This window comes from Drosophila virilis, chromosome 4, assembly GCF_030788295.1.
Source record: "Drosophila virilis strain 15010-1051.87 chromosome 4, Dvir_AGI_RSII-ME, whole genome shotgun sequence".
NCBI lineage: Eukaryota > Metazoa > Arthropoda > Insecta > Diptera > Drosophilidae > Drosophila > Drosophila virilis.
The window spans coordinates 24,884,717-24,900,333 of NC_091546.1; the positions used below are offsets into that span (position 1 = coordinate 24,884,717).

Here is a 15,617-nt window from a genome sequence, read left to right on the forward strand (position 1 = left end):
TTCAAGTGTATTGAACTATATACAACTGAAATAATTTATATTCACTTCGATAAATCCACTTAAATAAACTAATGTCTTTAGTTCTTTTGAAACTGTAAGCAGCTGTCAGTTCTTGATTTGTTTTTGACAGTTCGTTAAAGTCAAATTTAACTTTACTTATTTATTTGTCGTCAGAGCTCCAAATACACAAACAATTGGCGCACACAAATCGTCGGCTGGCCAAAAAAAAATTGTGACAATTACGTCAATTTCGCGCTGATTTCTTCGTTCACTCAATGTATCTCTCATATATATTCGTATATGTGGGCATCCACCGATATCTTTGTATCTGTGCGATTGTATCTGCAGCGCATCTTTTGGCCAGCCATTCGATTCATGTTCACACGTGTGTTTATTTTGCGCCAGTTCATTGCGTAGGCGGCCCCGCCTGCTGAGCTTAGGAATATGAACACACATGCATGCGTATATAAATCATACATATACGGTTAAATATAGTAAATATAAATATATGCGTGTGTATGAAATGTTATGGCATTTGTGGCATTGGCTTGCTTCAAATTTAATGCCACGTATCTATATACATCTGCGTGTATTTCAATTTTATTGAGTGTCATTAAATTATTATACAATTCATTTTGCGGTTGATGGCAACATTTTATTCGAATTAGTATGAACATTTTTTTTTTTTGCTATATTACATTTTGTATTTGATGCAAATTTCCGTTGTCCTATTTTTTATTTTATGCCTCGCTAAAAAATTTATATTTCTTTTTGTTATTCACTTTTTTACTGTTTGTGGGGCCCGATTTTGCATGGCAAATGATATTCATATCAAATAAGTATAAAGCTTGTATTGTTGATGTAGAGAATTTGTAGATAAAAAATAATATTTAATTTATATAGCACAAAAGTTTAAAGACATAAATATCCAGCTTTAAGCTATGAAAATACTTTGTCGGCTCGGTTGTATTCTCATCCATAGAAACCAAAAACCGCTGACTCATTCCGACAAATGTTAATCAAAATAATTTGCGTCGTGGTACAAAATAAAGAACAGAGCTCAGAGTCCGGCACAGTTCGGTCCTGGCAATCGTCAGGTGTGGGCCACTAATTAAGGCCCGTGGCCGAAAGCTAGAAACAACAAAAATATCAAACATGGTTAAAAGAAAGCAGATAAATGTAATGGCAATGGCAAATTACAATTGTTTGCACTTTGGCAAGGCAAAAGTTGCTGCGGGCCGGCAATCGGAGGCGAGGATGAGGGCAAGAATTGTTGGAGGTTGGAGTTTTGGGGCTTGCGATAAAGACGGTAAAAAAGCCAATTCAATTAATTTGTGATTATTTAGCAAAATCAAACAGAAAGCCAAACCGAAATGCAATTAAAATAAGAGACAGGGTAAAGGTAAATTGAAATGCATAGAATAATCAACAAAACACGGCATGGAAAATTTTAAGTTTAAGTTTTCCTATGGATTTAGACTTATATACTTTAAATATCCTTAGGTACTTTTTATGCCCTGTATGCATGGGCTTAAAGGTTGAAAATTGGTATAAAATGGGATAATATATTGGTATCACAAAGGGAACAATATTTATATTAATTAAATATACATTTATTTTATAGCTGAACTAGTTTCTTTGATTAATCTCTGGGTTATTAGAGTAAGATACTTGGATCTGACTCAGGACCTATATTGCAGCTCTTAATATATGCACAACCTTATATCTGGTCAATGCAATTAAGTATATTGATCTGCTCAGTATTTAAAGCATAAATTCTCTGATGAATTCCTGTTTTTTCGTGTAGTTAGAATTGACCAAAAACGATTTATTCGATGTTATGCAAGTATTGCAGGATTATGTTACTTTTATTTTAGGTAAAATTCCGTTTTCTGGCTCCCCCAGGGTGCAAGGTATCTGCTAGTCAATCTTGCACTCTTGATTCTTGTTTTAATTACGAATGATGTTAACACGCGACTATTTCGAGATATCGCAGTGTCGACACATGCAAGCAGTATGTATCTGGCGGGTCTACAGATGTCTTGTTGAGAATTTCTCAAAAGTATTTCGCAAATGAAGATAAACGCAATGACATATAGCACTCATACGCCGCGTTGGCGTTCCGACCCCCGCTGTCTGAGGTTCGCCGATGTCGCCGTAATTGCCTCGAGTAGATCTCGAATACTCAAGCTCTTAAAACGGTAAACGTGTTTCCCATAATTTGATTTGCTGTACTCTGTGCCACAGCTTCGACGGTGTTTGCCGTCTTTTAATTGGGGCGTGGATTTCGTTTTGTTTTGTTTTTTTTTTTTCAGTCGCTGAATGAGCTCACTGTTAAATTGTTGAAAATATTTTAAAATTATACATTAATTAGCCTTCTCAGTCTTCAGATTTCTGAGGATTCTCGTGCATTGATTGGCGACAGGCGCGTGGCTATTAAATTTCAAGTTGATTGTCCTTTATTTACAGAAAAGCCAAAAAATACGAAGAATTTGAGCAATATTTATTTAATGTAATTTAAGGTAATTCCTAAAATCAATATCTATATAATGAGATCTTAGGATTTAAATTTTAGGATCTTAGTTTTTGCTACGTTTTTGGTATATGTTATCTTTATACATTCTGAAGAAATCTATTAGGTTTGAGCTATATATTTGCATAAGGGCAGCTTGAAATTCCTAAGCTTCCAGAGCTTATTAAAATCTATTTGCAATGAGATTTATAAATTTATTATGATCTGAAATAAAGCTCGAAGCAATTTTGGCTGTGAACAGGTTTCTAGTGATTCAGAAGCGGATTTTTTATTTTTTTTTCATTAGATAAGATGATGTAGCTTGACGTGTGGGCTGGTGTTATAGAGTTAATTTAATTTAATTCAAAATCTTAATGAGGCTTAAAAGCGATGTAATTCTGTTTCCAGACTAATTAAAAAAAATAATTGCGGATCATTTAATTTAATCTGATGCTGATTTATGCAGAGTAAAAAGAGGCAATTAAACTGATAATATTATTTATATTTGTTTCGATATAATATTTATGTACTATACATTATATATTATTCAGAAATCACAGGTTTACTTCTCAGGTATTTATAATCTGTAAATAATTAGTTCGAATTCAAATGTTTGACTAAATTACAAACAACATGAGCTCTGCTCAAATGCCTGATTGACTAATCTAATACATTCAGTGCACTTTACTTAACATTCACAGCTTAGAATAGAATATTTCATATTAAATTTAAAAGTGTGGCATAACATTTTTCAGCTAACGGGAGAATTTGAGAATTTATTTGGGAACCTTATAGAATCGCAGGCCATTAAATGTAATCGTCTTTTTAAATTGCTCATGAATATTAATGGACCCCAGCGTTCGCTCACGAATTACGAGTACACCACAAACGTGTACGAGTTTGTGTAAGTCTTTCACGCATCTCCTGCTACAGACATTTGCTCGCGTCACTCGAATAAAACTCATTGAACCGCATGAAGCCACTGAAACTGACAGTCAACAGCAACAATAATAAGAACAACAACAAATGACAGCGACAATTCAAGCCAGGCCACACACGTCAATAGATTCAAAAATATGCGTACTAAATTAGTAAATGCACATGAATTCTATTAATACGCAACGAAAATAGAATTCATAATGGGAACAGCTAAAATAGCAGCACACTGCGAGCCATGTGCTCTAACTCGATTGTATCACACACGTGTAAAATATGTATGATCCAGAGGAATCTATTTCAGCATTTTTCTACTTCGGTGTAGTACTTGAGTATCTAAGAGTTAGAATAGAATATTCTTTATATAAGGACTGGCATTTGTCTTACTTGAACTGTTGGACAAGCCCTACTATAGATATTTTGTTGCCTTAGTGCACCAAACAAATTCTATATATTATAATATCAATAATAACAAAAGCATTCAAATGAAACTACATATATTAAATATTAAACAGAGCCTAGAATTTTGCTGTTCATATAGAGTTGCCTAGTTCGAATCATTCAAACCCATTAAGCTAACCCCATTCAAACCCTATCTATCCTATTTATGAGTGCACCGACATTGTTCAATTATTCAACAAAGACGCGCTCTGCCCGATTACTTTCGTTGCCAATTTGAGGCGCAAAGATTCAGCAATTACAGGCAAATAAAGCCAAGCGGCAGCCTACCCCATTATAGGTATGGAATTTCCAAAAGGATAGCGCACAGTTTCAGCTTAGGCGTTGGCCTTGGCGAAGCGACCTTCTGCGCAGCTTGCTGCTCAGGATTCGCATACGGATTCGTTTAACAAATGAAGCAAAGGTTAAACTTTGCTCGCTGGCAGTTTTATTTGATTTACACAGGTGTGCAGCCTGTTAGCGGCTGCCCGTGCTGGCGTCAGGATGAAAAATGTTGCCAGCCGTGTCGGCTGATAATAAATCAATGAACAAGGAGCAAGGCGGGCCGCTGGGCACTATGGTGCGGTGTTGGCATTGGTAGGCCACATATTGAACGTTTGCATACTTAATTAAGTCAATTATTTTGATGTGGTTGCTCTATAAAATGTTAAACGCCGCAACGACATCGAATCAATATGCGTCGCGCTCCTCGCTGCCACACGCGGCGTATGCGTAATGTCAACTAGCGAGCCAACAAACTGACATACACTGGCGATGTGGCGATGTAGCGCGCCAGTGAGCAAACACACCTCAAAATCCTTGACCAAAACGGGTAGGATCCAGCCCCCTCTGGTGGCCACGTGCCCACCCAGTTAGCTGTTATCCTTTCGTTTATCCTTGAAACTAAATACATTAGCGCTAAGTGGACGTTCGATATGAGCGCTTCTTCAACGGCTTCATCTCACATGCTCAGCTGTTAAGCGCAGTTTGTTGAACACATATTTGTTCAATAATTCTTTATTTTTGATGTTGCTTGCATTTAATGGGCACATGAGTAATGCGTTTGATTAGCTGTGATTATGCGGCATAAAAAGGGCGAGCACAATTATAATAAATTTCCAACTAGCGCTCCCATAAAAGGCAACAAATTACCCATTAATATAAACAAGTGCCCACTCGACAGCTATTTTTATCAGATGCCTGCTGTTCCAATAAACAGAGCAAGAGGTCGAGTTTTCGTTTATTGATAAGCTTGACTTGGCTATGAGTTTAGCTTAGGTTGTTCAGTTCATTTCAGTCCAGCAAGAAGCTTTAAAGATGTCCATCAAAAAATGTTGGCTAGAGCTAAGGCTAGCCGTTTCTTGTTAGTTGATAATTTTTAATCAGGTCACTTTTCAGTCAGTCAATAATAGAGAAGGTTGTCATTTGTTGGATTAACCCTTTCGGAATGCGTTTTTTTGTACGTTTGTTTTTTGTTTTTATAAAGAAATAATTACTTTTCTATTCGGCTCTTTTGGTAAAATGTCAGTATCTAGATATATATATGTATTTGCCTGTATATAGCAATCAGAGGGAAACATTTTGCATATCAACAACGAAGCCAAAGTGGCTGCCGGCTGCGCTAATCTTCTTAACAATCGCAGTACGCCTGGGGCGGGTTGTCATGGTCAGGCATGGGCGAGTGACTGAATGGACGAGCTGCAAAATGGAAAACAGACGGATAACCATTTCCGCCAAATGCTCTGATAAAGAAAATGTGAGCGAAATTAAAAGAAAATGCAAATGACAGTAAATAGCCGAAAGTTTGTAATTGAATATGAGGCGCCAAAAGGCAATATTTTGCCTAGATCTGTCCTTGAACATGTCTCTATAGTATAAAGTTTGCGAGTGGCAGCCAGAAAAATGCCAAAATCAATAGGTTGAGCTCGTATTTGGTAGCTGGAATGGATGCAGCCCACGGCATAAATACAAAACCCGCTTAGCTTGGATTTTTTCGGTCATTTATGACGCAGATGAAAATCATTTGGCGATTGCTGCCGTTGGCTTTGTGATTGTTGTTACTATTGTAATTTAACTAGCATTTACATTTCAGCGTTTGCTGTTTTCCATTTGCCGTCAACACAGTGGAAAGTTGTTGTTGTTGTTGTTGTTGACAATAAAAATCGAAATCAATAAAATGAAAATTGATGCTTTCAGCCGTAAAACAAAACGGAAATTGAAATGTGGTAAGCAGTGAGTTGTGTGCGAGAGAGATAGAGAGAGAGAGAGAGGAAGAGAGAGGGTGAGGGTGGGCCTACCTATGGTCGGGTGTTGCTGCAGCTTGCCAGTTCAGGGTCGATTTCCTATTGCAGGCAACGCGAGCTGGCACGAATTTATAGTCAGTCGGTTCTCATAGGCTTTAACTTTTGCCGACCCATTCAATTCTTCACATGCCGCTTTTTTATATGTATATTCCATAATTATATTCCATTTAAAAAACAATCTCTCAAACTTTTAACACTTTCAACGCTTGCAGTCCAAGCTGGCAAAATTGAGTAGGCCAAACAGCAAAAACAGAAACGAATACAGAACACGGCGCCACTTTAACGCCCACAAAAGCAACAAACCAAAATCATATCTAAGCCAAGCTATCTACACACACATACACACGCACGTTGGAGTGTGCGTGTGTGTTGGATTTTATTTGCCTTAGATTAGATTAAATGTAACGCCGTCTACTGAAAACCCGTCTAAAGTGCGCAAAAGAAAACAAATGAAAAAGTTTTGTTTGTTTTTTGTTGATTGAAGTGGAGTTTGGTTATCAGCTAACCAAGAAATCCACAAGCCGAAATGGGCATAGTGTGGCAACAAATATATAAGTATATACACAATTCCTATTTTAAAAATATAATTAAATGTATAAATATAATTAATATGTAAGAGCCCTCTAAATGTGACATGTGAGTTACGCGCATTTGAAGTCCTTTTTGTAATATTGATAAATATCGATAAACAGGCACAGCTCTTCTTAAAATACATGTACAGATTATATTTTATTATTTAATTTTTATTCATTAAAAAATTACTTTGTTTAACCTTTATTATTAATATGGATTACGACTCTGTCTCTTCATATCTGAGTTAATTTCCATTTTTCTATTAGTTTTATTATTACTATAATATATAAACCTATATCTGTTGCAATTGTCAATTATAGAGTATTTGTTTAAACAAAATGGGCAGCGATTTGTAAACGGACGCGTTATTTTACTCAAAGTTCATGGTCTTCGAGTGGGTTGTGGGGGCCGTGGGGAGACAGTTACTTTTGATTTGTGACCGCGACTGGGTTTGTGCCAGAATTCGCAGTCGGAATTGCAGTTGACTGGCGTGCAATTATTGTTGCTTAAATAAGTGCTTCGAGTTGCGCCACAAATATTTCAAATGCACGCCTACAATGTCTGTCAGAAATGTGGTCGAGTATCTTGGAAATTTCGCATTTCGATTTTTTGTTTGCCGTGGGCAGAGTGACACAAAAAATTCAACATTATACAAAATCAAAACAAAAATAAAACAAATAAAAAATAAAAAGCAACTAAACATTTCAACACATGAGTGCGTAACTTGCAATTTGCCAAAAATGGCATCGAATGTTGTGAGTTCAGCTTGGCCGGCATAACTTGCCCCAAACACACACTCCCAGCTACACACACACACACACACACACGCATACACACAGATCCAAAGATACACTTGTCGCATATGAATTCATTATGAAGACCTGCTGGAATTGCTGTTTGACTGGCTGACATTACAATTTTGCACTCAGTCCCCAGTCTCGACTCTCGGTTCTCGACTGTGTCTTATTTATTTACTGGCATATGTATATATTTTGCTTTTCGTTTTTGGTGCTCTTTTGTATGACGCTCACGTTGAGTTGAGAAATACGTTTGTATATAAGAAATGTCGCGCAAAAATGTTATTGTATAAATTGCAGTAGTTGTTGCTTTAGCACGCACAGTGGGCATTTTCTAAAAACTGGTGTAGAATAATGTCAAGAAGAGACAGCTGGCATCAGACATACAGATCGAGGCTTCGGTTAGGGGAATAAAGTGCAAAGTACGTTAGAGCCAGAAAGACGCTTCTCCGACTTCAAAGGTACACATATTCTAAGTCGAGACGATCGAGCCAAGTCCGTTTGTCTGTTTATACGTTTGCCTGAGACTTTAGGTCTATAGATTTGAGCTATTGATAGGTAGGTTCTCCTTGTACACGAAAACATCGAGCAATATCTCCTAGAGATCACGAAATTTTACACGTCTCGGAACTTCAGAGAGACACAATAGCTGATATATATGAGTGTTCTGCATATCCGTGCATTTATGGAACGTACCACGAGCCACTTTGTCGTCTTTATCAGACCATTCGTTTTTATCGTTTTCGAATGCACTTAATTCTCCATTTTTATACCTTATAAAGTTAGCTTGTTCTTTTCACCAGAGACCATCATGGTCTCACAGCAAGGTCTTTATTCAAACCCTATCTAATTTTAATCCCGTTGTTGGATTACAATCTTTTCATAACCCGGCTTTGATTGTCGCATCGTACATTGAACCTTTAAAGGGCTGTAATATTTCTGAGAGCAAATTCGGAAAAAAACATTACAATTGAATTATTTAACTTGTATTTCTCGTTATTATTGCAATTATTCTAAACAATCGTATGCTTTCCTTTATCTAAAAATTAGTTTTTATGCGCTGTAATTTATTTTCTCTCCATTTCCTCAATTCTATTCATATTTCTTTGTCGTATATTTTCTCCTACCCGCTGCTCAAATTGTGTTTCTGTTTGGCTGTATGTCTAAAGATCTATCTTCTTCCTACTAATAGACGGCAATCAAGCAATGTCGTGTGTGTGTGTATGAGTTTACGGATGAGTACATATTTGTATATAAATAAGTATATATGTTGGGATAGGGAACGTTTTATCCCGTAGCTTAGTGTATATTTAATGAAGTGCTTAAAAAGCATCTTGAATATAATAAAATCATCTTTTAAAAATCCCTAACAAATAGATAAGACATACATTCATTCTCACAATCAATTGATATTATCAAAATGAACTTAATGTATGTATTAGCATTGTCTATCAACTCTTTGGTTTGACATTCGCTTCGCCCTTACATGAAATATTCATATTTCGCAGCGACTCGGTTCGAGGCCGCGTTTCGCAAACCTAAACGACACTTAAGTGCCGGGCACTTAATAACAAATTTCTGGTTAAGACATACACCAGAAGACTTCACTAGAAGCCTTTCGTGAACTGCAGCTTAAAAATGTGAAATATGCGCCCCACTGCTGCGGTGTCATGTTGGGCTGCGTAGTTGTGGGTAGCTCCCAACAAGTTCCAGACAGTTGCACCAACCCCCACCGCATTACCTGACCAGCTCGCCAGCCAGCCAGACAGCGAGTGCAGCTTCCAGTAAAGAATGCTCTGTTTATTTTATACTCTGAAATATTCTTGATTTTTCTGTGTTGCTCTAAAGCGTACTTTGAGTACCTGGAGCTCATTTCGTTATTTTTATAGTGACATTTGCTCAATTCCAAACTGTTGTTGCTTTTTGTTGGCATTGTTGTCCTTGGGACTTTATTTAAATGCGTATATGTAATTAATTAGACTGCATTACTCATACGCCGAGTTGACTGGCGAAATTGACATTTGACTTGATTGGATTTAAGCTAAGTGCTGTTAAGTGAAAACTTAGTTGAGAGCCAAATTCAACTGGCAACTGATTTTCATTTAGATTAAGTAACTAGAGTTGAAATCCAAATGTATTTATATCATTATTTAAGTAGATACAATCAAACTCTAATTGAAAAAATGGGAATTTTGTGTGGTATGGATAGACACTTAACTGATTAAGTGTAAATTAATACACATAATATAAGAAATAGAGGCAGAGTAAGACAGACAGAGTATATAATTATTTGACAATAAAAGCATAGAAATTATGTGGAATTGAGTGTACAATATCGGGAAAAGCAGGGATTTGGTTTTCTATTTTGCCAATAAAATGTACTAAAAGAAAATACATATGAAAATAGTTTAGATTACAAAGACGAGAAGGAGTTCAAAGGCGTCTGAGTCACATGACAGCTAGTAACTAATGCATTTGTTAACGTAAACTGACAGGGAAGAAAAATCAAGTTTTAAAAATTCAATTCAATGATGCAATTCTAAAACCAACCGGTTAATGCTAGAAAAGCAGGCAGGATGAACATGGCATTATCGACTCAGCTCGACTACGGAACAAAACAAAAATATGATAGTTTGCAGGATATATTATTCAGTTTATTCACAAATTGTAATCAAACTTAATCTAACAGAAATTGATTTTACAAACATTTATCCATAAATGCCTTGGCCTGAAAGTTATTTTTAAAGTAACAACCCTTAGCAATTATAACTGGGCGTTTCTGACAATTGAAACGTACCTTGAACCACATTACTTACAACTTCCCTCCCGAAACTGTCATAGATTTAAATCAAACTCAACTCATTCTAATCCCAAATGCTAAAATAGATTAAAAAGTTGACTTGGCAGAGTAACTTTTTGAAATGCTTCGCCTTATTCTAATTCAGGGTAGTAACACTTTCTGCTGATTTTGTATCTTTAATTCAATTCCATTAGCAGGTATAAAATATATTCCGATATTTCCAAATTGATATACTTTAAATTTGCCTTTCCTCTGTTTATCAACCCAATTAAAATTAAAATATGTTTCTTAAATCTGTATTAGTTAAAAATACTGCAACAATAATTGTGAAAATTTGCATTTGTTGATAATATAATTTCATAAGCTTTAATAAATCTCTTATTTGATAGCTAATGTAGCTCAGTTTTTGTACTATATTCCAGGGTATTTGCGACTCGACGTTGCTTAACTCGGTTTCTTTTGTGATTTAATTTTGTTGTTCTATTCAGCTTTTCGACACGCTACTTTATGTAAGCATTAAAACTAGCGCCTCGCACAAAATCTACTTCTATAGATACATATAAACGACGTTGTCGTGTGGATTGTGCTCAATTTTTTGTAGCTGGATGTTGTTGTTGCTGTTGTTGTTGTTGTTGTTGTTGTCGCCGGCGTTTGCAATTTGTGCATATTTGTTACAAGGTCAATTTGTCTGATTGTAAAAGTGCGAAAAAGCAATCCGAAATAAAATATTGCGCCCATTTTTATGGCCAAATATGTAGGTAGAATATAAATGTGTGTACTTATTTATACTTATTAATATAAAATCTATTGTGTTTAACTAGTTTCTTCTTTCTTATTGACTTTTATTTAAAAATAAATTGAATTCCAATGCGCTAACTTTCAGTTGCAGGAATGGGCTTTACTAATTTAAGTTTTATTTTATTTTATTGTATTTTATTGTATTTGATTGAAATCTAGCTGAACCGCTGACTAAATTTAAATAAAGTTGCCCGCCGAGAGATTGGCTCGTGGCTGCCTCTGATGGCGTTGATGTTGCCAACAGCTGCACCCATTTGGCTGCTGGCCCCTCGTTCCTCCCGGCAACAACACAACAATAACAGCAACAATTTTCAAATTGAATTTTCTGTCAGCTGCCAGGACGGATGGCTGACGCAAATGACTGTTCGTCTGTGCCAGTGTCAATGCCAGCGCTCGTCCATGTGCCCAACTGTGTCTCAGTCGCTTTGGGCAAATTAACTTTTGTGGTCAAATTCGATGCGGACCCACTAAGTAGAGGCTGGCTGGCCATGATGCAAGGCGCTTTTGATGACGTGATTTGGCCTAGGCCCGCCCCGTGGCAAATCAAATTTCCCTTTTGTCCGCATTTCACTTGACAGTGCCTAATTCTCATATTAGGCGACAAATTGCGAGGCAAAGACAGCAGCGACAGCATTCGCATCCATCCATCTGTCTCTCGAATCTTATATCTGTATCTGCCTTTCTGTACGTGTAGCTGCATCTGTTGCCGATGACATAACCAAATGCATCGTCTGAAAAGCAAAAAAAAAGAAAAAAAGAAGAAAAATAATACAATTACGCACAGTAAGCGTAAATGTGTTTCAATGTATATGATTTCAATGTGTCTGTGTGTGTGTGCGTGTGTGTGTAGGCGTCTTGACTGAAATGGGTGTGTGTAAGCATTTGTAATATTCCTAAGTCATTGTCAGCAATCGATAGTAATTACGCTTCAAGGACCTCTTGCCATGGTGCCAGTGAAAACTAGAACACAAATAAGAGCAGGACGACTAAGTGAACTAGATAGACAGAAAAATACTGTTGATATGTTGGAATGGGAATACATGATAAGACTGTGTAAGCTTGGGAAAAAGTCAAAGATATTAAAGGCAAATACAAACACAAGCAAATAAATGCCAAGCAGAAACGGAGCCCAAGAGCTATCAAACAGGTGGAATACAACAAAGTTCCTAGAAAAACATGTGATATATTCAATTAAGCATCAAAGCAATTAGTTGGAAATAATAAAACAAAGTAATTGTCCTTTGCTGCAATTAAGTAAATCGATAACAATATTCTTCGTATTATATGACTGAACAAAATTGTCATAGCTAAGTATAAAGCTTCTTTGTGCTAACAAACTATTTCTTTAATGGAAATCAGCAATTTTCAAGAGATTTTCAAATAAGCTGAGTTCCAATCAAGTTTGCAAAACCTAATAATAAATTACAGCGGTTCGATTCAAGTCAATGTTGGATATAAAATTAAAAAAAAACTGTTTTATCATAAATTAAATTATTTATATCCATATACGTAAATCCTTGAATTTATTTCTGACACTTGAAAATTTAAATTACAAACTCACAAGCCCATTTAAATCAACATTTTACCCTCATAGATTAAAGGTAGATATATTTTCACGAAAAAATTTCAGCCAATATAAAAATTGACCGTCATAACTTACAGAATTCAATTTTCTGGCAGACAAAAAGGGGAAAAAGATAATATACGTGCCAATAAATCACAGCGCGCATATAAATCTGACGTAAGCATACAAAAAACAGTCAAAATCTTTAGCCAAATAAGAAGTATATGTAAAATGCGACTTACAAGAAACAATATACAGAAACAAATAAAGGATTACGCAGAAGCAATCAGAGCAAAATGCAAACGGAAATAAGAGACAGAGGCAAAGATTTGAGCAGAAGGATGCAGCAATAATAACAACTAGTTACATCAATGACAGTGGTAATGGCAATGGAGAGCTAAAACCACAGTTGGCAGCTCACCGGGGCCAAGGTAAGCCGAATAAGGATCAAGTCAAAGCTGACATTGCACATTGCAGCAAGCAGCCAAAGCGGATGTATCACCAAACCATGCACCATGCACAGTAGCCAGCACAGGACATGCAAGGACAGTCGGGCCAGCAACCAAAACCAGCTGCGGCTGTGGCTCCTGCTGCTGCTGCTGCTGGTGCTGCGGGTTTGCGGGGAGGATGGCATCATTTACACGGCCCCAGAGCCCGAACTGCATGTGCATGTGCAGAGGGCCCAACGGGGTAAGATTGTGGTTTTTGCATGCTCAGAACAGTTTTGTGAGCCTATAAAACGCTTGACTTAAGCACATTGCGACTGCTTTAAAGCTAGCGCAATTTGAGTCAGACGCCAATAAAGTCTGGCAGCCGCACTGGCAAAAAGACGCCCAGAATCCTCCAATCCACGGCACGTGCTGGCAAACCAGCCAACAACAAGCAGATGAAAAAACTGAGCGCCCATTTTCGAGTAAACTTTCAGAGTTATGGAAATTTCTATAAGAATCCCTCGCTACTGATACGAGACGACAACGAGATATCCTATCAATACATTTAAAGAATTTAGCACAGCCTGCATAGGAAAAATAGACGTCAGAGGTTATATATGTTGCGACCCAGCCCTGAAAACTATTTTCAAATGTCGGCCTTATAAAATAACTGAGTTTTTCATCCGATCGACTTCAGAGTGTAATGGAAGCGGCTTAATTTACTGATACCAGCTAAAAAGCTTGGCCCAAATAAGGTAGATTAGGATAAAGAATATACAGTATATTTTATTTTATAGCATATTAATGCGTATATTTATGTTATTTCTTTATTATTAATTCCTTTTTTTCACTTCTTATCATTTATTATTTTGTGCCTATATACTTTTTATTAATTTGATGTTGCTTAGTTTTTTTGAGTTGGGATACATTTTAAAAAAATAATTTCACTTCTTAAACATTATAAGACAAAATCTAATAAAAAGTGCGTGGGTTAGTCAGCTTTAATTTAAAAAAAATCAAAAATTCCATAATTACACTCTTTCGGTTAAAGATATAAGTAGCGCAAGTTGATGATGGTTTGATCTGGAAATTATGGCTAGCAGACGCAGACACCGAAACAACTGCAAATTGTAGCAGATGAAAATGGGAAAAGGGGTTGTGGGCAACCAACCGGGAGCGAAATATTTTGCATAAGCGTGGCTCTCCAAATTATGCCCCATTTTGTGGCTGAACATAAATAAAGCAATAAAAGGGGCGCATAAAAATGGAAACAACATGGCAAAAAGAAAGAAAGAAAGAAAGACCTTAAGTAAACGAAACGAAGACAGTTCGATTTATATTCATAATTTACTAAAAGGGTGCCCGTTGTGTTGTTTAAATGCTTGGACATAAATGCGATACTTAAATGTATCTGAATATAGAAGACATGCAAATTTTTCATATTTAAGCGAAGCCTACACAAAATGCAATTTGTAAAAAGAAAATCATCAAAAAATTTAATTAAAAATTGCTATATCTAGAATTATTGTTATTTAAATGATAACACTTAACGAGTGAAAGCTTTAAGAATTTATAATTAAGCCTATTTGCTGCAATACAATAATAATGCATGTATGTATATATGTATAAATTTAAATTTGCCATATGACCTTATAATTTACAGCACTGTGATATTTAGTTTCGGGCCCTAGTTATAGGAATACGATTATTATTTAAATGCCTGACATTTAAAACTTAAGCTGTATTTTAAATGTCATGATTGCTTTCAGCTGTTGTGGCAATTGTGCAATTGGAAATTTCACACTTTGGCAGCTGGCACAGCGAAGGTAATTCAATCCAAAATTTCATTCCGGCCTCCCCGTCTGCACACTTCCCGCCGTCAGTACACGCTCTCAAGTCAATTTGCCATATCATTTGCAGCAGTCGAATTGCCAAGGCAAGCTGTCTACTGCCCCGGCTCTCCTGTCCCGCTTGTGTCCCTGTCCATTACCCAGTGGGGGCAGCTGGCCATATATTTTGGCCATTATTGCTTTTCAATATGTTTGGTACACGTTTCAAGGCAAAGTTGATGCAAGAGGAAGCACGCAAGCAAGCAGGAAAGTCGCAAAATGTTGTATACGAGTATGTTTGGCATTTGCCCAGCTCGACTATCTATAAAGTTCAAGGACAATTATATGTGGTAATGAACGAAAGGTTTATTTTCATTTTGTCTTAAAACATTTATTTTCATTTTATACCCTGTGGGTAAGAGAACTATTGAAGAAAAACTTCACAATGACTTTATTGAACATCATCATATGATGAAGGTATATGGTCTTTCATATATATGATCAAATAGTATTTTATGGGTTTGAGTAGGAATACTTTTAAGCGCGCCTTATAATAACAGGATAATTCCTTGTTCGGGAATCTTGACTAGGTCGCACCTCATGCGCCTGGCAAAATAGCGTTTGTTCGAAATGTTT

The 15,617-nt window shown here is 36.4% G+C and overlaps 1 long non-coding RNA gene across 2 annotated transcripts; it reads left to right on the forward strand.

Annotated features, from left to right (window-relative positions):
- The first annotated feature begins 12,673 nt into the window (after positions 1-12,673).
- On the forward strand, positions 12,674-13,991 carry LOC138911257 (uncharacterized). Of its 2 annotated transcripts, none has more exons than XR_011416718.1 (3): positions 12,674-12,758; positions 12,820-13,152; positions 13,199-13,991. It is a non-coding gene; the product is annotated as an uncharacterized lncRNA (long non-coding RNA). The 2 variants fall into 2 exon arrangements; XR_011416717.1 differs by having other exon boundaries at positions 12,820-12,898; positions 12,980-13,991.
- Positions 13,992-15,617: the final 1,626 nt, after the last annotated feature.